At 47.0% G+C, this 27,188-nt stretch overlaps 1 long non-coding RNA gene across 2 annotated transcripts in view; it reads right to left on the bottom strand.

Annotated features, from left to right (window-relative positions):
- The window catches only part of LOC144770238 (uncharacterized), a 1,037,372-nt gene that overhangs the window by 693,652 nt on the left and 316,532 nt on the right, over positions 1-27,188 (bottom strand). The window lies entirely within an intron of this gene.

The raw sequence follows: 27,188 nt of genomic DNA, 5'->3' as shown, positions 1-27,188 counted from the left end.
TCTCTGAGGTTTGAGTAAAAAAACAAGACATACTCTGTTTTCAGGTTCCACTGGGTCCTCAGAGTACCCTCTCTTCAACAGTTCCCTTCAACATCTTCGATGCCATAAGTGATTGGAGGCTTGAGAGACCACAGCGCTGCATCTTATAATGCACCCACCCCCTTTCTCTGCATTGTTACTGGGTGGTCTTTTTTACACCTGTAGGCCTGAAATGCCGAACACATCGATTCCTCATGGTTCCTTAGAGACAAAGGCTGCAGAGTGCAGACCCCATGTTGATCCGACCACAGGACAATGTTGTTGGAATAGGAACTGTTTTTTCTCCATATCTCTGCACCCTCCACAAGTTATGCTCATTAACTTGGCCTCAAAATGTTCAGGTACATTTGGTTCCAATGCGGTCATCAGTCGCACAACATCTTCATGTGGTGAAGGTAGCAATACTGGTGAACTGATGTCAAGGGTGTCAATTCTGTAGCACGAATAGTCACAGTAGTCTGATAGATAGCTCCAAACCGAGTTAGGGGAAAAAAAATAATCTAGGGTGTAGTCTATGTTCTGGTGCATTGTTGGTTTTGAGGGAGGTATCACGACTCATGTCGAAAGCGACACCTTAACTTCGAAGAAAAAAAACACAACATGGAATGTTTGCACCCAACATTAGATGGCAGGTATGTGCAAAACTTGACTACAGAATCACATGCTACAAATCTAAATATATTCTAAGGTCTCCCAGTCGCTTATGAAAAGTTACCATAGCCAATAACCAGTCTGAAGATTCAATTGCTTTTAATTTTCTTTCTTGCACATTTTCAGAATGTTCTTTATCTAGCCTAAGAATCATTTCTTATTCTTTGTCTCGCCGGTTTAGTGCCTTTCTTAAAAATACTATGACGTTTGAATCCACCAAACTTCTCCACGTTTCGCTGAACACACATTTAAAATTCTCTTTACGTTCCTTTGCCATATTCATGTTACTATCCTTAACAATTCTAACATGTAAATCACCACCTTGGCCTCATTGAGCGTGCTGTAATGGAAGATCAATCCAGGGCCACTGACAAATGTGATTTGCACAAGCAGATATAGCAACGGGAACAGCATCCACGTAACATCAAAGGTTGTCACTAACTATTCCAATATTCAAACACATGCAAGATCCATAGTTTCATTCTACCCACACTCCATGTTAACATATTCCATATTCTACTCTGACCTCATCCAATAACAACCGCATGCCATGGACTAATTCACATACTATGAGAGAATTGCAGACAGTTTTGAGACACTCTCTGATACAATTCCAGTGTGGGGAAAGCATGCTGTCTACTGTGTGGCTGGCATCAGTAATCAAACTTTTTTTATGAAACTGTTCACGGGTGCTGTATTTGCAATGTTGCCAATCTGACCCAGATTTACCAACATTTGAAGCAGCGCAACACAGCATGACAACTTGCTGCACTGCATCAAATGTAGAGGGCAGGAATGTACCATATCCACTAAGATATGGTATTGGGTCAATGTCCGCGGACTCAATAATTCTCGCTTAGGTGCCTACGCTAACCGTGGGTCCCACTCTGCAACTCTGGGCAATAGCTTGCTTAATCTCCACAACGGCCCCAGCAACGCCGGGGATGCCTGGCTTCACCTTGGGGTGCCCTCTCACAGGGAAAGCCAGGACGGGTTCCCCCGCTGTATACAGCGCCAGGACGCCACGTAACGAGGTAACAGTGCGCTTTACAAGTATACATACATTACATTACATTACATTACATTACATATGGCAATTCCTGCTCTCTCACTGCGCTGGTGCACTATGTGCTGTCTAGCGCCAACGTAGGCACCCTTGCGCCATGGTGCAAGGGTACCTCCATTGCATGCAGGATTGTTTATGTGCAGGAAGGGATACCTTCCTGCACACACAAAACATCCTTAGAGGCTTTTACCTCTGTCTGAATGTGCTGCAGAATGCAGCACAATTTGGAAGAGGAAACAACAAAGAAAAATAAAGATATCTGGAAGTGTATAATTTTGACGCATTCCCAGGTTTACTACTCTTAGTAAATTTGGGAATGCGGCAAATAACATGGGTGAATGCGTGGGAACACCCACTCTCCACCCATGTAATGCCTTCCCGGAGCAGAGTAACGCAAGGCAGCGACTTGCATTGTCTTGCATTACTATGGATTTACCAAGCCACTCAGGGCCACGCAAAGTGGCTTTACATGGCTTGGTAAATCTGATTTAAGGATTGCGTTGCCCTTGCTTCACCTTGTGCAATCCTTTAGTAAATCTGGACCTCAGTTTCTTCAAACCCAACCTTAGCCTCTGCATCCAACATGAACCTTACTTTTTTGAATGTTTTAAAGAAAGACTTCATAACCAGTGTTGTTTCAGCCAAACATGTGCAAAATTCAAATCACCTGTAAAAAGGTCAGGGAATTGCATCCCATGTGGAAGATAGAAGTTTCCACTGTGGGTGGGCTTTTGTTGCATGAGGAAAAGATTTGGGTGGAACTTAAGTGGAAGCTAGCTGGGAAGGGAGAATGGAAGAGCTCACTTTTATATTAGGAAGAACTAGGGGCCTGATGTCCCAAAGGGTTTTACCCATTCGGTGTCAATGGGGAATTACATTAGTACATAAGGGCCTAGATTCCTAATGTGAAGGTTGAAGAATCCGAAATTACAAAGAAGAATGATAGTGCAAAACATTGTAGATGGCTTGCTAGGGAGGCGAGGTTTTCAGTACAGGTAGGAGTGCTAGTTTCTTAGGTTGAGGAGAAGGTTCAGGCACCATTCATGGATGACTAAACTGGCCTCCAAACATCTACTCGCCAACTGGCTATGGCGAGTTAGATTTAATCAGGGTAAGCTATTTTAGGGCCTAGTGGCCAGTTCTGGTGAGAGAGCACAAGCTGGCAAAGAATAGGTGTTCTGTTTATTCAGAATGAATGAGAGAGATTGAGCAATACATATGCCATTAAATCGTGTTTTTATCTTGTCACATTTGCCGTATATTCAAGGTCAGAGGTCAAACAACAAATCCTGTCTTCTTACAAATTTCTCCTTAATTTATTCTGGATATTGGTTACTCAGACTACAAAGTTAGAGGATTTAGTAAAGTTAACTGTCTGACAATCGTGAAACGAAAGGCTGAATGTACGTTTTTTTCTAACACACAACATACTTAAATATCTTGTAAATGAACGGTACATATATTTCAAACTAGAGCAGTAATCAAGAAAACTAATTTTCTGTAATTCAGAAGTGTGACGGAAACAAGGATTTTACTAGGATCAAAACAAATCAGAATTTTACTTGGTGAGGATAAATATTTGTAGAAATCCAATTTCCAAACATTATCGTTTGTATGCTATATAGTTTTATCAGTATTACTGCAGATCGAACATCATCTCCTACGCCGACGACACCCAGCTGATCCTCTCCCTCACCAACGACCCCACCACCGCCAGAGCCAACCTTCACGAAGGGATGAAAGAGGTAGCCGAATGGATGAAGAACAGCCGCCTGAAGCTGAACTCGGACAAGACGGAAGTCCTCATCCTGGGATCCTCACCCTCCGCCTGGGACGACTCCTGGTGGCCCCCCGCCCTAGGCAGCGCACCCAAACCAACAGACCACGCACGCAACCTGGGCTTCATCCTGGACTCCTCCCTCTCCATGACCAGACAAGTCAACGCCGTCTCCTCGTCGTGCTTCAACATCCTGCGCATGCTACGTAAGATCTTCCGGTGGATCCCCACCGAGACCAGGAAGACGGTCACCCAGGCCCTCGTCACCAGCCGTCTGGACTACGGCAACTCCATCTACGCCGGAACCACCGCCAAACTCCAGAAAAGACTCCAGCGGATCCAGAACGCCTCAGCACGACTCATCCTGGACATCCCCCGTCGCAGCCACATCTCCGGACACCTGAGAGACCTGCACTGGCTCCCGGTCAACAAGAGAATCACCTTCCGTCTCCTCACCCACGCACACAAAGCCCTACACAACCAAGGCCCAGGATACCTCAACAGCCGCCTCAACTTCTACGCTCCCAAACGCCAGCTTCGATCGACCAGCCACGCCCTCGCCGCCGTCCCCCGCATCCGAAGAGCCACCACAGGGGGACGGTCCTTCTCCTACCTCGCCGCCAAGACTTGGAACTCCCTCCCGACCCACCTCCGCCTGACCCAGGACCACCTCGCCTTCAGGAAGCAACTCAAGACCTGGCTGTTCGAACAGTAGCGGACCCCCCTCCCCTAGCGCCTTGAGACCCTCTGGGTGAGTAGTGCGCTATATAAATGCTATGATTGATTGATTGATTGATTGATCGGTGATATATTTTGTGGCCGTGTCAAAGGGAAATGTGCTGACTGAAAATGACAGAGGGCACCACATTATGCTTTAGGAATATCTATTTATTAAAAGTGAGAGTTTTCACACATAATCTGAGAAACATTCCTGTCCCCATGAAGCTTCGTATGTCCTCTTAACTTTCTAAATAGGTGTGAAACAAAGTGACATAAAAAATGTTTTCGGCCTGCTGCATCTGAAGACGGACCACTTTGAGCTCTGTGCATTCTAATGCTGAAGCTGCAAATGCGAGGGAAGAAGGATAGATGAGGCGGGAAGATAGCACTGTACCCAGGCAGGCCCTGGGGCAGAGGCGGCGGGACCCGTTGCGGATGACAGAGGTCTGTGGCGGGGGAGTTGTCGTCACTCCATCAAGGCCCCACGTCGGAAGGAGCTGGGTGGACTGGAGGGGGGGATGGGATATGGGTTTGGGAAATTCCGAGGCAATTAATTCAGTCCGCTTTAAAAACTTGATGTCGGGGTTCGGGTGCGAACGAGGGGCAGGTTGGGGGAGGGGCTAAGAGGCCTTCACGCGCAGCTCAAGCCTCGGCCTCGCGTGATTCGACTCTCCATGCTGCTCGTCGCCCCACGGGCCCTCGACACTCTTCTCCTCTGCTGCTTCCTTTGGACTGCTGTTGGCAACAAACTCACTGCGAAAAACAAATATGTAGCATTCCGGAGAACACAATAGGACACCCTGAGTTTTGCGGTTCTTGTTTGCACATCTGGCAACAGGTTGAAATGGGGAGAATTGGAGCGTTGAGCGTGTGTGTTCCCTCAATGACTGTCCACACTTTAATTAAAAGCAGATCGACTTTCTAAAATTCGGACACTGAATTAAAAGGGTGGGTATTTTAGCGTTCGAAGTGCACTGCCTTAAGATACAAATTTTCGTTTTTAGTGAAATATCGATATTCACAATTATTTGGTGAAAAGAAACAAGATATCAGTTGGTTGATGGGTCTTGTAATTGAATTGCAAATGCTATTTTTTGGGGTAAGTTCCGCTGTTTTGCAGACCGAATCTCCTACTACATTCAGAAAGAACATCTCCCCTCCTCTGCTTGAGAAATACTTCTGAAGCCTCTTTGAAGGAGGCGAGTCTCCCACAAGGAAGTTTCACTCCGGACCAGCCTCAATTACTCCGCACTTTAAAGCCAATCCCTATTCAGTTAAAATAACTACTTTAAGTCCCCCCTACAAAACCCTCTTACTGACTGTGTGACCTTAAGAACCCCAACTACAGCAGCCATACTGTCTGCATTTAACACTTTATTAGCTTTTAAATAATCTCTCTTAAGTGCTGCTTTAATTGCTGGGTGGAATAAAGGTTCCGAACCTCATCAAGAACTAAAAGCAGTCGTATATCCCTTGCTTGGTGTGGGTTTATCTTGTGGCCAATCCAAACCTCACTTCTCTCCATGCTTTTTCTTTTTAATTTCACATGATTTTTATTGAGATTTTTATACAAAATACAGATATCATAAGAACAGTGCGGGTTTTTCCCAATGGTTCTCTGTTACACAATGGCTTTTTGTTCTCGCTTGTCAATGTGCATATAAGGCCTGTGTTAGATATTTTTGGATTGCGTCTACAATACTAGTCACAGATAATAGAAAATATAATGGCTCCCTTAGCGGGTATGGCAATTTGCCTGCCTGCTTCCGGATGTTTACAGATATGTTATGTTAAAAAGATTTCTAAAGCGCACATCTGCTCCCAGAAGGGGGCTTGCCGGCGCTAGTAACAGGTAAGATGACAGCAGAGGAGGAAGGCAGGCTAGGCTAAGGAGGAGAACAACCAGGTATTTCGTTGCTTCCAAAAACCTTTGTGGTTTTGAGTCTTTCTTAGTGAAGACAGCAAAGAATTCCATAGGTTAAGGGCCAGGATATAAAAGGAAAGCTCACCCAATATGGCTCTGCTGGGTATAGAGGCCAGATCTAGGTTTGCTGAGCGTAAGGTTCTCATAGGAGAATAAGATTGCTTCAGAGCAGGAAGACTTGGCACTCCTAGTTTATAGAGGATCTAATAGCAGATGCATAGCGCTTTAAACTTCATGCGCTTCTTAACAGGAAGCCATTGGAGCTTAATTAAGAGCTGAGAGGCCAAACAGAATTTGGTGAGGGAGAAAAGAAGCCCGCTGGCTGCATTTTGAACAACCTGTAATCTGTTGAAGACCGACTTTTGGCGCCCAGGTATAAAATGTTGGAATAGTCAAGGCGAGAAATGACAAGGGATTGAACAATCAGTTGGCGAACTTGTAGAGTAAAGCACCCCATGATGGACTGAAGGCTTCTTAAGATGCCAAAGCAGTGGCCTACTAGGGTTTTAACCTGGGTTTCAAAGGATGCCGAGTCATCCATCAAAAAACCTAGGTTTTTAGCTACTGACTTAGGTTTGGGAGACGGTCCTAGTACTTCTGGCCACCAATGGTTTCCCTGGAGGTGGGTGTGTCTGCTCAACAGAAGGATATCAGTCGTGCTGGCACAGGGTCAAGGCTGATTTGCATATGGCCATGTCTGAACTGGGGTGGTGTGGAGTGCAAAAAAACGATGGATTTAGGCCCAGATCTCTGTACTGGGGTGAATGTATGACATTGTTCTGCATTCTGTCCATCAACTGTTGTTTTGCATTTGTCACCCCGAGTGGGATGGGTATGCTCAGACGTGAGTCCCATGCTCTCCACACCACTGGAGTCAAGCTATCTTGGCTGAAGACGGCTGATAGCCAGAAACCGGTCCTAGGATGCTTGATTCCGGTCCAGGAAAGACATGGCTTGGCAGTTCGGGCTGGACTGTTCCCATGAGGCACAGGGTCAAGGCTGATTTGCATATGGCCATGTCTGAACTGGGGTGGTGTGGAGTGCAAAAAAACGATGGATTTAGGCCCAGATCTCTGTACTGGGGTGAATTTATGACATTGTTCTGCATTCTGTCCATCAACTGTTGTTTTGCATTGAGCTTTAAGCAATTTTCATGCATCCAGCTTGCGACAGCTGTGAGGCAGTTTTACATTTTTTTACTCACACCGACCCACTCTGAGGACAAGGAAATGTTTAAATTAATATCATCAACGTAGGACACCAATCAAATTCCAAAGGTTTTTTTGGTTGCAGTTTTTATACAGAGCAAATTTGACCAAATGTCTCCGAGCGCTTTACATGAGCACCATGAGGATGTGAAAGGCAGGGAGATTACTTGGAAAGACCGATCCTTTAAAAAGGAGGTACACCAGGCCGAGGCTTTGCCCTGCACCCCCAAATCACTAAGGCAGAGTATCAGGACTGCGCGGGAAGCAGTGTCAAATGCAACACTTATGTCCAGGAGGATCAGTGCCTGAATTGTGTACATATAAATATTGTCACTAAAATGAAAAGCCAAGTGGTAACTGTATCACTGATCAATACAATTTTCTGACTTCATTGGTTTAAAAGAAGTCAATAATTCAATAACTACATTTCTGTGTGTTTGCTCATCTGGAAAAAAAAGAAGACCTATCATTTGACCCAGAGTTTGATGATATGGCCAACGTGTACATACAGAAGGTTAGCAGAAGATTACGGGAGAAAGTACAATAAATGTGTAAAAGTTGTTAGGTTTTGTATTGTATTCTGGTGAGGATTTGGCGCCAGCAACCGCCCCTACCAGGAACAAGAAATACCTCTTCTTATGGAAATTCATTAGTGTGAAGCTGCAGTTTGATTGGTCTGTTTCAGGCGCCACGTTTTGCTCTCAACTTTGTCATCAGTGTACCAAGACTTTTTAGAATGTATATAATAATCTAAGTTGATCTGAGCTCAGGTCAAGAACCTGCTTGCAAGTTTCCTGAATCTGTTCTTGGTTGGGGATGCTAAAAGAATGTCATTGATTCTCCTGCCGCTTGGGCCCTGCACTTTATCACCTATTAACAGATATATAGATGCCAGGAGTGTGAGGTCATGTAAAACTCTATTGGAGGAGAACTTAAGAGTAGAGAGATACCAGATCCATGGCTGCATATTAAACCATTGCACCCGACAAATCTATTGCACACGCCGTTCGCTTTCTCTTCTCAAGGCCGAAAACGAAAGCACTATACAAATATAAAGGAAGCATTGGAAGGAAATGTGGCACACATGTTTGTTATGTAATTATGTGGAGCTGTAGCGCACTTTACTATATGTATTATACAGTGAATTTTAACCGTTTTGAAAGTATCTAATTCATTGTAAAAAGAATGCCTACATGTTATTTTTCCGTTTCTGGCGGATTATAACTGCCTAAAAGAGGAGGAGGCAATGCAGTTTTCGCCTCCCCCGTTTCTCTTCTCGTTTAAAAATTACCTTTTTCCGAGTGAACCAAACTATGCAGGCGATTATATTGCATGCCTTAACAATGTGGTCTTTTCTACGCACACGTCTTTACCATGCATGCCTTTACAACTAATTTTGTTGTAAAAAAATGATTGGTAAAAGCATATGCGTGGTGAAGATCACACCTTAGCCCTCTGGGCTGTGCCCTAAAACCCGGCCCCCAATCCTGCAAACCACCCTGCTCTAAAAACTATCTGACCACCCCCCTACCCTGAGCCCTAAAACCGGGCGCCAGCCCTAAAAACTACCCCAACCCCAGCCCCCAGCACTGAGCCCTAAAACCGGCCACCAGCCCTCAAAACTACCCAACTCCAGCCTCCCACCCAGAGCCCTAAAACCGGCCCTCAGCCCTAAAAACTACCTGACCCCCCACCCACCCTGAGCCATAAAATCCATCCTGTTCCTCCTTATACTCTCTCTGCCCATCCGCTCTGAATCTAGAGCATTGACTGCCTTTACCACACACATGCGTAGTAAAGGCAAATGTATGGTTATGGCAAGCGTGGTCACGCTTGCGGGGTAAAGGAAAACGTGGTTTTGCCCGCATTGTAATTTCTGTTTCCCGAACCAAAGAACCATCCTTGCAGTGGCGGCTCCTCCACTAAGGCGGAGGAGCGTCAACTCACTGCTCGTAGAGCAGTGTAGAAAAATAAATGATAATAACAGAAGCTTTTTCTGTTATTCTCACTTTTTGTTCGGCCAGGTTGGGCAGGGCTAGGCTCCAGTGACGTCCGGGAGGAGGAGTGGTTGCTGCTCACTCCAAAGTGCTCAAGACTGTTTGGACGAGCCCCCGGGCCGCCCCAAGCAGTCATGTGCACTTTGCATGTTCCTCACCAGGCTGCATTACACAGCCTGGTGAGAAACATGTAAACCCTCCCAGGTCCCGTCTGAGCGCCGAGCTACGGCTCCCAGACCAATCACAACGCTGAATCGTTGCGTTGTGATTGGTCAGGGGAGAGAGCCTGGGAGCTTCCTGGTTCCGGGGGGATGACATGACGGATGTGAGATGTCTGCGGACTCGTGAGAATGTAAGTACGTTTTTAGGTCTCGGCCTGGCGAAAGCAGTGCATGCGCTGCTCTCATCATATGAGGGCTTCTTGGAATCAATACAGATTCCGAAGCTCTCGGAGGCAGAGTTGAAGCCCGTCCATCTTCCTCATTTGCTGGCATAATCTCCCATGCAAAACGCTGGCTTCTGATTGTAAAGGAGGCTTCTTAGTCCCTCCTTGTTGCCTCCTTTTCTCCTTTTGGCCCTGCCCACCGGGATTGGATTGTTTACTGGCGGCGTGTTACTATCTCCTTTAATCACAGGGCGAGGACTTTTTTTGTCATTCCGGCTGGAGTGAGGCGCACGCTGTGTACTTATTGTCATAGCGTCGCTAGGTGAAAGGGCTGCTCTAGGAGGACACCGCACTGCCACCCCCAGGCTGCAAGCCTGTACCAGGGGCGCAGGAGTGTCTCCCAGTGTGTGCACTTCTGTGACCATTTCGCGCTGCCCTGACGCCGTTTGGGTCGTCCCTCTGGTCGGGTTTGAGAGATCTTCGCGCACTGAGTCCTTAGCACCCCTAGCCCCCCCCCCCCACTCCTCTCCTTTTTATCGCGAGTGTGTCCCCATCTGGCCCTTTGGGTTTGGGTCCCACATGGAGGGGGAGAGGGAGGGGGCACTGTTCCCGGTATCTAAGGTCGACCAGGGGGACGTAGTGGGCAACTTTGGCGTAGAGGTCGGCCACCCGCCCAGAGGCTGCGCAGTCTGGTGTGACCTGCGAGCCTACTGTCGCGGCTTAATTTGGAGGAGCACCAGGAGCGGGTGAACTCGGCAGCATGGGTAGGCGCCTTCATTCTGCTGTCGGAGGCATGGGTGGCCGCTGCTCAAGTCTTGCCTTGGGCTGGAGGTGCCGTGGGTGGCGTGGTGATTTTGGGGTTCCTTTGGTGTTCCTTTGGGAACAGGGTAGACTGGGCATGTGATTTTTTAGGCAGCAGGGCAAGCAGTTGTTTTCTTTTGTCCCGTGTCTGATCGGGGGTGCAGAACGGGGATGCCTGGTCGTGTGAGTGCCCATGCTTTAGAGTGGCGTTGGCAAGTTTCCTCAGGGGTGGCTCAGGGGACGACTACAGTGAGTTAATAAACCTGTGTCTGACCTCTTAGCCTCGGGCTTATTCCTGCCAGGTCCACTGACCTTTATTTTGCGGGCCGACACGTGGGGGGTTGGGACTTGGCCAGCTGTAGAGGAGCTTACGGAGGCAACGTCGTGTCTGCCTTGTTTTAGTGAGCCAGACAGGGATAAGTGCAGCGTGGTTATAACTCATGCTGACATGTTCTCTGTTCGGTTTATCGGGAACATCTTGTTTCCAGCTCGTCACAGACCAGGAGCCTAGTGGAATTACAATAGATATGTTTTGAACTGCCTCATTCTGGACCGTGTTAGAGCGTATCAGACGACCTGATGATGTGTATTGGTGTTCCTTGTACAAAGATTATCAATCCGCAGGTAAGACTATACGGATATTAAAGCTTGTGGACTACGAATATTGTAATCAGTTACGTTGACATGTTACCATCCAGAAGTTTTGTTTGGCAGTGTGGGCCAAAGTGAGAGGCGAGCTTGGGGGGACAGCAGAGGGCAGCACAGGTGTGGTTTGTGGTCTGTGATCTTTTGCAGCTCACAATGCCACTTACTAGCATGCCGCTGGCAGGGAGGCCATTACATGTCTATCTTTGGAGACAACAACCATGCACATCTAAGGCACGGGTGCCTAGAGGCTCATGTAGGGGCGGAAGCACGAGCAGCAAGGGCAAAACAGTGTATGTCTCCTTGGGTTCCAGTGGCAAACACATGGGCATGCAGTGGAAGACTCACAGGCATGCGAAGGTAGGGTCACTGACGTATGACTAACAAGGGACAGAGTTTCACACCTACAGTATCAGCACGTGCATGGGCATGCAGTGGAAGACTCACAGGCATGCGAAGGTAGGGTCACTGACGTACGACTAACAAAGAAGAGAGTTTCAAACCTACAATATCAGCAAATGCAGCATGAGTGTCTAGAGACATTCTTAGACCGGACAGACCGGCGGGCTTATAGCAAAATGGCTGCGCCAGGGCAAGGAAGCGCGCGCACATAGGAGCCCGGTCAAACCGAAGAAACACACACTTATTAAACTACGGCCACCACAAGACCTGAAGCGAAGCGAGAAAGGATGCCACGGGCTTTGGTGCAAGCATGGGGACTGAACCTACTGGTTGTTGTTGGGGTAGTAAAATATAACCATTTTCGGGATTCTATGGGCCCCACTGCACCTGTTGCAACATTGGTAGCCACACCCCTGCTCGATACTAGAGACAACTACTGCTGACCTATGGACATCACAGGAGAAGGGGGACAGCAGGCATGGTCACCTTGAGACAGCAAAGAAGAACAGGCACAGACAGCCCTCGCTAGGTCCACAGCAGGGCAGGGTCACAGGTAGTGCTCTCTAGCTGTCCCCACCATGGTCTGTAATGTTGCGTGCTCTGTAATTTCCCAGGTCTGCTTCTACCTTCCTTCATAATCTCCGTTCCGCCTGGGTGGTCCCCACTGCTCACTTCCGGGTCTATTTTGAATGTTGCAGATAGGGTAGGCTGCATAAGAAAACCCGTACTGAAGTATACCATCTAGGAAGGAGTCCAGTGTACATAGGCGCCCAGTTCACCAAAAGTGGGGAAGATTTATCATCGTCGAGACAGGGCACAAACGTTAAAATGTTCAAAAACCTGACTGACTGGGGCGTGTCGGTGAACAGGATTAAAGTGTCACCTATGCAAAATTCGTGAAATCCTATGATAGTGCAAAAAGAGTGTGATCACATTGCTCAGGAAACCTACATCTCTAGGCCAGTGTGCGCCAGCAGAATTACATGGGTGCCATGTTGTATTGATCTAGGATCGCAGGAAAAAAAATTATTTTTTTAGACCAGAAACAAAACAAAAAGAAAAGTAGAGAATAGCGCGCAGAAAGAAAAAGCGGATGGGATGAGAGAAAGCAACACAGAGTGTGTGGGTGGGGAGGGGGAGGGGGGAAGCACTTATGGGAGACAGCTTAAAAAAAAGCATTGAAAATGAAATAGGCCTCGTCTTTGATTAAATTAAAGCCATTTGCTTTGCCTATGGTATTGTATAGCAAAGCAAATGGCTTTAACTTATTAAAGACGAGACCTATTGCATTGTTAATGCTTGTTTTATTTTGTAATGTCGACCCCCCCCCCCCCGTGCAACCTCTCCACTTTCATTTACTGCCAGTCGCTACTGCGTCCTTGTGGCAAAGAGCAGACTTCCATGACATATAGGGGCAATCCACTGAGACTGAAAAAATAGTCCTTCATGGAACACAGAATTGGTCTTCTTAGGGAGAGAGCGCAGTGCCTTCTTTCAATAAAGAGGTTCAATCTGCCATGCCGCTGCGATGCACAGCAGTGAGGAGCTCTTTTGTGGCAGAACCAGAAGTGGCGAGGTTAGATATGGTGTTGACAATCATGTGCACTCTTCAAGAAACATCCCAGCAAGAGATGTGCATTCTAGTCACTTCACCACTAGGTTTGTTGAACGTAAAAAAGAGGGCAGGGACAGACACAACTTGAGCTTGAATGTGAACTCAGCATAAAATATGTCCACAAAGGCGCTAGGGGACTGCAAGCCCTGTCCACACCATAGGCATCAAAACACATATTTTTGTGAAAGGCCTTTGCAGAGCATTTATACTGTAAGAGTACCGTTTACCATCTGATCTAATCAATAGTGCCATTTATTTTTCTCTTCACTCTTTGATCCTGGTTCAGGCCAGTACGTTGATAATAGACAAATGACCAACACTATTGATTGGAACTGGCTTCTAATACACTATGTCCATCACCAAAGTCCTGCAGAAATCATTGACAAACATATTTTCTCTACCATGTTGCTCCTCATACCTATTGTTTTTTTCAAAAATGAAGACTGGCTCGTCACACAGCAGACCCCTAACCAAATGCTGGAAAAAACCATGCAGTAAGACGACGTCCAGTCGTAATTCCCACCTGAGTGAGTTAAAGACTCGAATACCACTCTTTTAAAGCGAGGAATTAGTGTTTGACAATGGGCGAGGGTGTCAAACTTGTAAAATATAGTTGCCTCGGAAACACCATGGAATTGACGTAATGTCCACAACTCCCCCTCACAGGTCCACTCTGCACCAAAGATATATTATAACTGGTAACAGAAAGTGATGCCAGTGTGGGGAAAGCAGGGAAACAAAACAAGGAAAGGCGGGGAAACACAGGGTAGACGCAGGTAAGGAGTTCTTTTCAGGGGTCAAGGAGGTTTCTGTTAACCTTTCCCTAGAAGGCAAGAAATAGAGGTTAATACCAATCCCTATGTTTCTAATGATATATGATAGTGAATAAAGTAGTAGACTACCTGTTCGTTATACTGAATGAATATCTGTGGATTCTCCAATGTCCTGTTCACTTCACAGAATAAAGGGAGATAGGGAAAATAATGTTGGGGAATGTCTGGAAGGTAAATATATAGTATATCCCTTAGTGATAATACTTCAAGTGAATATCGTGAAAAGCTGGAGGAACATGTGTTACCTGCGTGTAGAATGCCAGTGTCTATATGGTGGGGATCTCCTGCGTGGTAAATGCCCTTAGATATTCTTCTGTTATCTTCACATCAGAATATAGAAAACACTGCTGCTGCATAAACCCTAAAATATATATATATGCATTACTGCTGTGAACCAGATCAAACCAAAAGGTTATGTATCAGAGGTTTCTAACTCTGATTACCTGTGTGAGGTCTTTCTATGTGCTTTCCTGGAATCGAGACTCTAACCTATGGTGAGTCCAAAAACATAAATCAAGAGACAGCGCTCTAAACACTGCACTGTCCTTTTAGGCACAATAACCCAAAAACGATACAAACAATATCATTACAATGGTCACTACCAAAGGACCAAGAAATAAGGCACAGGATAATTGCCTCCGTACAAAAAGAAAACGGTACCGTCTCTCCGAGTATGAATACCTGAATCAGACTAGGAAACCAGAACTGCGGGGAACTGAGAACGCCGAGAGGATTCCCGACGAGACCCGACAACCGCCACCACCTTGACCCGGAAGAACTGCAGCCACGACGTAACCCGGATGGAACGCGAAGCGCCTCCTGGATGTCGAGGAAGGACTAAATACTATTCACACGCATGCGCTGACCTCCGCGCATGCGTATCGGTGGCTCTCCGTGTTTTGCCAACCATCGCTGGCTCTAACATTGCCAACCACAGGACCGCGATCGGTACAGGCACGACAGAGGGCACTTTGTCACAGTAAGCATACAAGGCCACCCAACAGCGTTTGACAGTGAATCTCACCGTGCTTCTGAGTGGCCTGGCCACCCATACAGTAATGCTAGGGCTGGCCCTGTCCCGAAGAGGAATTGATTACTGAAGGAACCCAAAAATCACTGCTTCTGTTCCAATCCAACAATGGCCAAATATCTTGTCGGGTACCGCAGGCTACCACCAAACTTCAATCTGTCTTCGATTGCTCCTTGACGTAATAAGAGTTTATTGCGCTCTAGGTAAAAAAAAAAGAACAATTAATGTGTGTGCGGGGAACATCTGAGCAGGATCACAGGGAAAAGAGTGAGTTCAATCATGGAGCCACGTCAAGAGCAGGTGGAGAGTGAGAGCAATACCACGTAGGAAGTCAGTTAATGGGGGATGTGCATATGCTGCAAAGTGATACCGGAACATAGGGGTTGTACGCAGTTAAAATGAGAATTGATGCATGGGGAGAAAAGGAGTCAGAGCTTAACCATAGGGGTAAGCAGGAGTCTGAGCTAAACTTAGCCAATAACATGCAGAAAGAGCATGGCTGGCTCACCAGCCACGGTGAGTCGGGACAGACTGAAGAAAGTGTGTGCTGTGGACCATTGCAGTCGGACAATCAAGAGTGGACTTAGACCATGCTGGTGGATGTAGCACAGTCCCTAAATTGAATCATTGAAGGCAGTGAGTCTACGCAGTGTAGGGTTTTCCCCTACAGTCCCCGTAGATGGCAGTGCAATACAGTTTAGTGGGGGTGATGGGTACCCTCTACTGATTAGGGATGTAACACTAGTGTGTGTCAGATTCTGACTGACAATGTGCCTACAAGAAAGTATGATTAGGCCAATGGCGGGAGAGAGTGCCTACAGCCTGTTTGAGCCAGAACATTTAACAGGTATTCATTTATTTATGGTCTTCTTGTTTTGTGTCTACCAGGCTGCAGAGGACGTCAGCGCTCTGAACCATCAAAAACATGCTAAGGGCAAGCAGGTACAGTGATTACCTAACAAAGTAATAATTAAAAGCCAAACATGGGAGCTATATTACAAGGATGAACCACTGACGGCTACAGCAATTAGTGACTGGTTGGAAGTCTAGAGAGACCTTTTAAATAATTAGGCGGGTGCTCAGCACCCTGCGAGGAGCACCCCTATTGAAGGTCACAGCCTAAAAAGGGACCCACAAGATGGAAAAATACCTTAAGAACTGGGTAGGTGAGCAGTATGTCTATTCTGGCCTACTGACTGATGAATGGTCATTTGCAATGGGCTGGTTCCCCATAATCAGCCCTCAGCATAGGCTGGTACTCTCACTGGCAGGCAGCACAGAACACAGTGCTAAGGGATAAGAGGGGAGCTGAAAGTGAATCAGTCATGCAGGGAATCAAGGAGGGTACTTTATTTATTATTATTTATTATTGGGTTTTGTAAAGCGCGCAGTCACCCGTAAGTATCCCAGCGCTATCTCTTGGATTCACCCTTGATTCTGACATCTTGTTCAAAGAACACCTCACTAGAAGAACAGTAACGTGGAAAACAGAGAGCAAGGTACTAATTCTCTCTGCTGATGAAAGGGAAACACTGGCCTCATGAGGCTGACTTCAAGTAATAATCCAAGTCCTGGGCCTCACACTCTTGAATGCAGGTAATGTTCTGATCTGTCTCGCCTACATCAATCTGGCTGCCCTAAAAGGCACCCTACATACTGTAGTCATCTAATGAAAGTCATGGAGAGGTTTGACCGTATCAACGAACTGTGAAAGAACAACACTAGCACCACTACACATCTTCAATACCAGAAAACCATATATATGGCCACCTGAAAAGGCATCCCTGCTTAACTGAACTAGAAATGACCATAGCAGACTGGAGACTAGACATGTAAAGAAACACTGGCAAAGCCAATACATCAATGCATGGAAAGCATGCAATTTATTTTTATATGTATGTGTAAACATATGCATTTTGCAAAAATGAAATGGCAAGCACATAAAAATGAAGAGGGTGCACAGCAGGCAAAGATACACCAATTCTGACAATGAAGAGCACTCTATTTCAGTTGGTTGTACATATGTGATCAGGCATGATGTTGTTACCCAAAGTCCAAGACAACCAACGGATGAAGTAGCTGACTCCCTTCGCCATACTATAAAGCAGAGGTCTTCAACCTGGAGGGTGACTCCCACAGCAGCACTTTGCCACTCAGTAATTGGCCGTTACTTACATCTTTTGTCATTCATATCCTGGCTGTGAGTAGGTGTCAAAGGGGGAAGGCCTCCGAATTATACTTTAATACTTTAGTAAGACCTTGCTCACCAGAATAGTATGTTGGCAATCATGTATTTGATTGTAGTTTTAACAAGCATTAGCAATGCAATAGGTCTCGCATTAGGAAAGTTTGAGCAATTGGTATTGTAAAAGACAAATATTTTATTTATGTGTTGGTTTTGTAAATAGCGATATTAATAGCGTTGTCATTTACAATGCCAATAGTTTTTACTTTCCCAAACGTGACACCTATAGCATTTGTAATGCAATCTGTGTTGTATTTACATGACTTAGATGTATTAATATTACAAATAACAATGTCTGAGGCAGGTGTAGGTGTCTGACCCAGGAGGGGTCCTGGATCATCACCTGTGTCTGACCCTGGAGGGGTCCTGGATCATTGGCACAGGTGAGTGTAGGTGTCTCACCCTGGAGGGGTCACTGGTGAGGGTGTCTGAGGCAGGTGTAGGCGTCTGACCCTGGATCACTGGCACAGGTGTAGGTAGGTGTCTGACCCTGGATCACTGGCACAGGTGTAGGTAAGTGTCTGACCCTGAGGGGTCACTGGCATATGTGTCTGACCCAGGTGTAGGTGCCAGGTACAGGTGGGGGTGCTCGGCACGGCAGGATACTGAGGGATCTCACCCCGGAGGGGTCCTGGATCATTGACACAGGTGTAGGTGTCGGAAGTAGGTGTAGGTGCCTGGTACAAGTGGGGTGCCAGCCTTGAGAAGGATACTGAGGGATCTGACCCTGGAGGGGTCATGGATCACTGGCACAGGTGTAGGTGTCTGACCCAGGTGTAGGTGCCTGACCCAGGTGTCGGTGCCCGCGATGAGAAGGATAGTGAGGGATCTGACCCTGGAGGGGTCATGGATCTCTGACGCAGGTGTAGGTGTCTGGCGCAGATGTGGGTGTCTGGCACAGGTGGGTGTTTCCGGCATGGGCAGGATACTGAGGGATCTGACGCTGGAGGGGTCTTGGATCACTGGCACACATGTAGGTGGCTGACCCAGGTGTAGGTGTCTGACCCAGGTGTAGGTGTCTTGTACAGGTGGGGTGCCCGCCATGAGAAGGATACCACAGGATCTGACGCAGGTGTAGGTGTCTGACGAAGATGTTGGTGTCTGGCACAGGTGGGGGTTTTCCGGCATGGGCAGGATACTGAGGGATCTGACGCTGGAGGGGTTCTAGATGACTGGCAAAGGTGGGGGCATCTGGCACATGTGGGGATGTTTGGCATGGGCAGAATTCCGAGGGAACGGACGCTGGAGGGTTCTGGATCACTGTGACATGTGCAGGTTGGGGTGTCTGGCACAGGTTGAGGGTGTCTGGTACAGGTTGGGGTGTCTGGTACAGGTTGGGGTGTCTGGTACAGGTGGGGGTGTCTGGTACAGGTTGGGGGTGTCTGGTACAGGTTGGGGGTGTCTGGCATAGGTGGGGGTGTCTGGTACAGGTGGGGGTGTCTGGTACAGGTTGGGGTGTCTGGCACAGGTGGGGGTTTCCGGCATGGGCCGGATACTGAGCGTTCTGACCATAAAGGGGTTTGGATGATTGGCACACGTGAAGGTGTCTGGCACTGGTGCTTGGCATGGGCAGAATTCCAGGGGAGCTGACGCTGGAGGAGTTCTGGAGCACTGGCAACGGATGTAGGTGTCGACATGTGAGAGGTCACACAGGCGATGGTGTCTGACAGCTCAGGGAGTCTGACATCTCAGGGAGTCTGACACAGGTAGAGGTGTCTGCTCTAGGTGCCTGGCACGGGCAGGATTATGTGGGATCGGACCCTGGAGGGCACAGATGAAGGGGCCTGGCATGGTGCAGGGTACTAAGGGATCTGCTACCGGGGGATTACACATCTGGGACAGATGAGTGTCTGACCCTGGTGATGATGTCTAGCATTAGTCCAGATCTGACAGGACAGTGGTGACACCTTTGGGTGCCGGGCACGGATAGTCTGTCTGCCTCACGTGAAGGCAGGGGAGAGGGAGGCAGGCAGAGATCGGGGTGCTGCATTTCTTGCACATGTGAGGTGTCTGACCCTGGCAACGGAACTGGGTGTCTGAGAAGTGGGGTGCTGGTGCCGTTCACAGATAGAAACTAGACGATCTGACCTCCGAGGGCTGCTGGGTGTCTGGTACGGGGAGGGCACGGGGACGAGGCTGGCATAGTGAGGCTAGAAGGCATGGGCGCTCAGTGTCTGACACTGGCCTTGATGCTTGGTGGCTGACGGAGGCCAAGCAATCGGATGAAGGAGAGGGTCTGCAGCTCTGGCACAAGTGAGGGCGCTGGATGTCTGATAGAGTGCAGGGTGTCTGGCAAAGCCTGGATATTGAGGGGTCTGGCATAGGTGAGGGCGCTGGGTGTCCTACTGAGGGTGTCTGACACAGGCGGGGTACTCCTCGACTCATCACTCGTAGGGGCTGGTTGTTTTGCATTTGCGAGGCCCAGCTCGGTTGAGGGTGCTGGTTGTTTGCCGTGGGCGGGGTACTGGGTGTCTGTTAGTGGTGTGGGAGGTGCTAGTTTAGCACTGACCATGGTGTCTGGCACTGGTGAGCGTGTTGATTGGTCAACACAATTGAGGGTGTGGCTTGGTGGATGCTGAAGACCTGACTCCGACCCAGCTCTGGATGTCTGTCGCAGTTCAAGATGCTCCTGGTTATATGCAGGTGATCGTGAGTGGTGTCTGCTGCGGGTGGTCTGTCGCATGTATGAGTGCCTGTCACCGGCACATGGAGTGCCTGTCACCGACATAGGGAGTGTATGTGACTGGCATGGGGCAGTGCCTGGCTCTGAATTTAGACCATAAAAATGAAGAACAAATATAACGAAATAATTTGACTTTCTAGCTTGACTAAGTACATCTGCATATATGTTAATTTGCTTGTGTTTCTCAAAACTTTTGTAAATGAAAAGTGCTCTGACGCCACCGAACGTTGTCTGTACACCCTTACCCATAACTACAAGCTGAGGATCGCCGGGCGCGAAACTGAAAGCGCGGTGGTAGCGCCACGAGACGTCGTCGCCGTGAGCGTGCACATCGGCTGTCACGGCGCAAGCTGAGGATCGCCGGAGAAGACATGCCGAGCTCCGAGTCTGAATTGGAGCCTGCTGCCGAGACTGACACTCTGCGGAGGGAGAGGGACACACGGAAAGAGCCCGGTGAGTGGGGGGGGGAGAGAGGGAGGGGATGTGTGTGTGTGTGTGCACGTGTGTGTGTGTGCACGTGTGTCTGTGTGTGTGTGTGTGTGTGTGTGTGTGCATGCGTGTGTGCCTGTGTGCCTGTGTGTGTGTGTGTGTGTGTGTGTGTGTGTGTGCGCGCGCGTGTGAACAGCATGCCGGAATCGGAGCGCGTGTTCACGCGCGCAACCTGATCCAATTCCGGCATGCTGCGCGTGCCCATCTCTTGTCGCCCTCTTGGCTCCTTGTAAGCAGAGCCGACAGCAATAGGTCTCGCGCTGCGACAGGGCTTTCATCCTGTATCGCAGGTGCGAGACCTCTAAAGGATAACTGAAATGTTTAAATATATTTATACATATTTAAGCATTGACAATTATATAGAATTGTGAAAAAATACTTGTTTATTCTGGAGAAGCCCAAATTATTGTATTTTTGTACCTCGAAGATGAGCGCAGCATTAAAGGTTTGAAGACCACTGCTGTACAATGTGTGGGCAGAAATAAAATGGGAATGACACTTGAACAGACCAATTGATGAAGAGGGCTTATCCAAAGCCCCTCTATCTATCTTCATATGTAAGTATTTTTTATTGTTTTTGTTTTTTATTTGCAAAACGTGTGGCTGGTAACACCAATGGATCGACAAAATAATGGAGACATGCCGGTCATTGTTAACACCTTCAGACACAAATCTTGTTCGAGATATTCCCGGGGTCTGGGAGTCTTTTACAATCAACATTAATAAAAAATGTCAAACCAATTATAGAGATCATAAAACTACTAGAACCGGAGGGGGGCCATGGTACATGCCAAAAATGCAGGCAATAAAACGCGTCTGAACAAATAACTAAGGTTAATTCGAACTAAGCGACCCCAACCTCCGCAACAGACCCTCACAATAATAGAAAAGACGAAGAAGGAACTCAACTATGAAACAAAGGTGGCTAAGCAAACACATAAGGAAAAATTTGAGATCAACATGCTCCATGCAAGAAAACAGAGTAACTCGAAACAGTTTTGGGCAAAAATTAACTTCCTGCTAAATGGCAAACATCATCAACTTACCTCTGACATAACAGAACAATCCTGGAGCACTCATATTGAAGAAACATATAATTTCACAACTGTACAGACTACAGTCAGCACTGGCGACAATAAATACGAGAACAAAAGGTGCTCCAGTCTGGAGATAAAATCAGAAGCCAGGAGTCAGAGTATGGAAAAATGGTCATCAGTGGAGGCATTAGCCATCGACTTAAAGAACTCATCTAAACCCAAACTTATTATCGAAAACATAGAAACACAAAAAGAAAGTAGTGATTTTACCAAGCATGCGCAAGGAGAGAAACCTGTTCAGATAACACAGAAGCAGATCTTGAACATAATCAAACATTTGAGGTTGGATAGGGCACCCGGCCCCAACGGTCTACCGAATGTATTGTTCAGCGTACGATCCGGAGTTTTGGTCCTGCCATTTAAACCCCTGTTCTCCAACAGCTTAAAACCGGAATTTTCAGACCCCAGCAATTATAGACTAATAGCCCTTATAGACATAGAGGCAAAAATCTACGCAACAAATCTACTGGCAAACCTGGAGACATGGGCAAGCAGTAAAAATCTGATCCTGAAAACGCAGATTGGGTTCCGGGCAGGCACGGGTCTTTAACAAATATTTCTGCACTCACCCTCTTAGCAAAGAAACGATTGTCAATTCAAACATCCTCTACACATGCATTGTAGATCTCAAAGCAGCCTTTGACAAAGTGCCACGAGCCAAGCTATGGGCAAAAATAAAAGCAAGGGGGATCCCCCCTAAATTACTAGAAGCAATCATCAACCTATACACACAAACTTGGGTTCAGATAAAAAAAGGGGGATGGCCGGAGTCTTACCAAGAAATTTCCAACAAAAAACGGGCTAAAGCAAGGATGCGTTCTGGCGCCCTGCCTTTTTAACATCTACACTGCTGATTTAGAAAGCAACCTTAGTCTCATCCAGGGAGACCCTCCTAAATTTGGAAAGACATCAATTGCAAGTTTGCAATACGTGGATGATATTGTGCTACTCTCCCAAACACCACTTGGTCTGCAGTACCTGATCTCACAACTAGCACTATACATCTCGAAAGAACAACTGATAATTAATCTAAAAAAATCTAACGCCTTATGTTTTTCCAGCACTCATAAAAAGCGCCCCAAATTCATCTGGAGGATAAATTCAAGCATCTTATCGCAGGTGGAAGTATACAAATACCTGGGGGTTCTTTTAGATTGCCATTTAAGTTACAAACAACACCTAGAACACGCCGAAACAAAAATCAAACAATTATTATTTGCTTTTAAAACTCTACAGAAAACCCTGAGTGGCAGCTCAACAAACCATCTCCTAAAGGTAGTGGCTGCAACATTTTTGCCAGCAATAATATACGGCTGGGAAATGCTGAACACCAAGGACTCCAAAACGCTAAATCTAGCCCAATCCAGATTATTTAAAAAACTGTTTATAATCCCACGGCATATCTCTCAGGCGCAGATATGTCTGGAATACGGACTAACTAACCAGATACAGGCCAGACAAGGAGTCCTGGTCAAATATTACTGGCAATTGAGGGCAGCCGAAGAAAATACGTTAGCTCACCACTGCTGGGGTGAGGTTGAAACAGAATCAAGGCATAATAACTATATGCCAAATTTTAAAACAAGCGCTCCTATCGCTAAATCTGGAGGAAGTCTGGCAAACTCCTATGTCATACTGTATCTTCAAAAGAATCACCAATAAATCAACAAAAGAATTCTCATTACAAATTGATAAAGCCTTACCAGCTGGTAAAAGTCATGCATGGTTGGTGATGCCAACTTACAAGCAAATGAAACCACAACCCTACTTGCAAGAAGGCTTCAGAGACCACTACAAGCGGAAATTGACTTTACTGAAACTGGGTTCTTTTTCAAACAAAGATCTTACTCCAAAATGGTTACAGACTTGGCCATCCTTGGAGTGCCACCTCTCTGGTAACCGAGCAGAGTCACTATTACATCTATTGTGCATCTGCCCGGTATTACATAACTTAAGGATGTCACTCTTAAGGCCAATCTTAAGAGAAACTCAAATCCGGAATTGCAGAGCGGCCGTCATAAAAGGCCTCAGTTGTTCTTCAGTCCAACTTTCTTGTAAGACTGTCAAATTCGTATCACTAGTAGCACAAGAACTAGAAAAGAAAGAACCAGCGAAACCGGAATTTGGAAGAAGGGCACAAAGCAGCCAGAGTCTTTTTTTAGATCTTTTTTACACTCCCTTTCATCCAAAGCTCCTTTTTATGACAAGTCTTACTCTTCAAACAGGAGGCATAGACACGCTCGTACAAGTAACTGTTCCGGGTTAGAAAGCGACAGTGACTTAAACAAGCATTGGAAATGCAATAGGTCTCGCGTTAGAAAAGTTGGAGATATTGGTCTTGTAAATGACAAATATTTTATTTCTTTGTTGGTTTTTAAAATAGCTAAATTGATAGCTTTGTCATTTACAATGCCAATAGTTATAACTTTTGCGAATGTGACACCTATAGCATTTGGAATGCAACATGTTTTGTATTTACGTGACTTAGATGGCAGCACTGGTCGTTAGGCCACATCTCTAGAGAGCAGGAGAGTGCAGCAGGGGAGAGAAGCACAGGAATGCAATAGGTCTCGCATTAGGAAAGTTTGAGCTATTGGTATTGTAAAGGACACATTTTTTATTTATGTGCTTGTTTTGAAAATAGCGAAATTAATAGCTTTGTTATTTACAATGCCAATAGTTTTATCTTTCGCAAATGTGACACCTATTGTAACACAATATGTGTTGTAGCACTTAGTGGTGTGAGGGTGAGGGGTGTGAGGGTGAGGGGTGTGAGGGTGAGGGGTGTGAGGGTGAGGGTGAGTTGGTGTGTGAGGGTGAGTGAGGGGGTGTGAGGGTGAGGGGGGGTGAGGGTGAGGGTGTGAGGCTGAGGGAGGGTGAGGGGGGTGAGGGTGTGAGGGTGAGTGAGGGTGTGTGAGGATGAGGGGGTGAGGATGAGTGAGGGTGTGAGGGTGTGAGGGTGGGTGAGGGTGTGAGGGTGAGGGTTTGTGAGGGTGAGAGGTTGTGAGGGTGTGTGATGGTGAGGAAGTGTGAGGGTGACTGAGGGTGTGTGAGGGTGAGGGTAAGGGTGTGTGAGGGTGAGTGGGTGTGTGAGGGGGTGTGAAGGTGTGTGAGGGTGGGTGAGGGGTGTGAGGGTGAGTGAGGGGGTGTGAGGGTGAGTGAGGGGTGTGAGGGTGAGAGGGTGTGGGGGTGAGGGGGTGTGAGGGTGAGGGTGTGAGGGTGACAGGGTGTGTCAGGGTGAGGGGGTGAGGGTGAGGGGGGTGAGGGTGGGGGGGTGTGAGGGTGAGTGAGGGTGAGAGGGTTGTGAGGGGGTTGAGGGTGTGAGGGTGAGTGAGGGTGTGTGAGGATGAGTGGGTGAGGGGGTGAAATGGCCTTGGTACTGTGTGAAGCAACATCTAGGTCCCTTTGGCTGTATGCCTGTATGAAAAAAAATAACACCTCAAATGGCTGGGCTCCGCGGTTGCAATGGACTGTGCTTACGACACAATTCAACAGGCACTGGCAAAGGCAGAAGCTAAACGGCTGAGAGAGGGGCCACATCCTGCACAACAGGAAGAAAACAAACAGAAACAAGTCGGGCGGCACAACAGGGGCTGAAAAAAGGGGAGGCTGAATCCACTGACTTTTTCTTTATATCCTGACACTGTGGTGCTGATATGATTACCTCATTTTATGTTCCTCATTTCGATGCCTGTAATGACAGTGAACCCTTATATTTGTACTGCACTTACATGTTAAAATGATAAAGTAAAAAAATTAATTACTCCTCGTAATAATAAAAACACAATGCATCGTAGCCCGCAACTCTGCGTAGTAACACGTGAACACCGAGATTCTAGTAAGAATGTTATATAATAAATAAATACAAAAAACCATCTAAAGATTCAAACTGCACAATGCAACAGAAATAGATCTGTGCGGCTATCTTGGGGTACTAAAATAGTACATACAAGTCTTCCGAACTGCTTTGTTACATTAGGATTCGAATGAAATGATACACCTGCTGCTGTGTTAACATGTTCATCACTGTAGAAAACTCAATTAACCCGACTACGGGTCAATTAATTAGCAAACGTTTCAGATGTCGACACATTCTTAAATACAGACTACCGTGCACGGCTGTGTGAGGGCCCGTGCAGCATTACCATAGCGAGTGATCGCTGACAAATGAGCCGCTCGCGCTTACACATCAAGAACACCCACTGCCTGCAAAGCTTGGGCAGGCAGGAAACATTCCTCAGATGAGCGGCGACCAATGGCAGCACCAGCTTGGAAGGTCGGGCCAAGGCATGCTGCACACTCGCGGCGGTATGTAGGGCGACGCTTTTAACCGGTATCGAAAGTTAAACACGAAGTGAAGCAGCAACCAGAAAATTATAAAAACTAAACACATTCTACAGTTTTGAAAAACACGCCACAAGCGCCACTTCCACAAAATACGCCACCCAAAAACAAGTTTTGTCTGCAAGTTTTTGGATTAAACTTGTCTAAATCCAAGTTTTAAAGACACGCACGACAGGCATTATTAACAGATTGAGATCTACATAATATCATCCTGATGCAGGGTTGTAGAGTATTTACACGTTGGACCAAGTCAGTAGATTTGAAATTACTTAATACATTTGTATCCAGAGCAAGAGCAAGTGTAAGATACAAACAACATTTAATACAAGAAGACGGAGGACATTGCTGTGGGGAGGGGGGAGGAGAAATGCCACATGGCCACATCAGGAGGCGGAGCGGGGAGAGCGGCGATGAGGGAGAGACACGGCCTGGCGCCGTGAATAGTGTGAAGCAGCAGGGGCCTTTGAAGTGAAGCTACGCTTCACTTCAAAGGTGTGGGAGGAGTGCGGCTGAGGCAGAGCGCACGCTGGGGGAAGCTTGTGGGGCGGAGCGGGAAGAGCTGCTGGGGAACAGATGGCTGGCGATTTGATGCTGTGCACGCGCATTTTAGGTCAATGCGCTTGCGCATTGACCTAAAAGCGCATGGGCACAGCATCAAATCGCCATTTAAACCTCTGTTTAAGCACCTATAGTCTCGCTCCGCTCAATGCGCATGCGCATTGAGAGGCGAGACCTAAAAACTGGAAAGAAGGTTATTCGTAGCTGATTTGCACCTTTCTCATTCTCCATCTTCTGTTGGGATTAGCACTTTACGGACATGTTTACATTGCTCGTATAAAAACCTGTTGAACCTTGGTACCATACCACGTCAGGGTCACGATTTACAAAAAAAATGTATTGTAATTTTTATTCTGTATCTGAATTATGTTGTTTATATCATGGTGGTAAGTTCCACTCTTTTTATGATTTGAACAAATCAAATAAAAGTATTATTATCAACTATGGAGTAGCCTCACTACTTCAAACCGTGGGCCCCATCCACTCTAACCTGCACCCCAAGGACACCCCTAGTTTCGGGTGCGGACTGCAGGGGTGCCACCTCCGGCTATAGCGTGAAATACACTTCCAGGTAGCAGTATAAGAGGATTCGAGGGCCATTTAGCAGGTCTGGGCAGTTCATGTGCTGAGGGAATTCTTCACTTGCTGAGCCAGCTTGTAAACCCCCTGCCCAACCATT

Source organism: Lissotriton helveticus, chromosome 7 (assembly GCF_964261635.1).
Source record: "Lissotriton helveticus chromosome 7, aLisHel1.1, whole genome shotgun sequence".
Lineage (NCBI taxonomy): Eukaryota > Metazoa > Chordata > Amphibia > Caudata > Salamandridae > Lissotriton > Lissotriton helveticus.
This window is presented reverse-complemented; position numbering and strand designations above follow the sequence as displayed.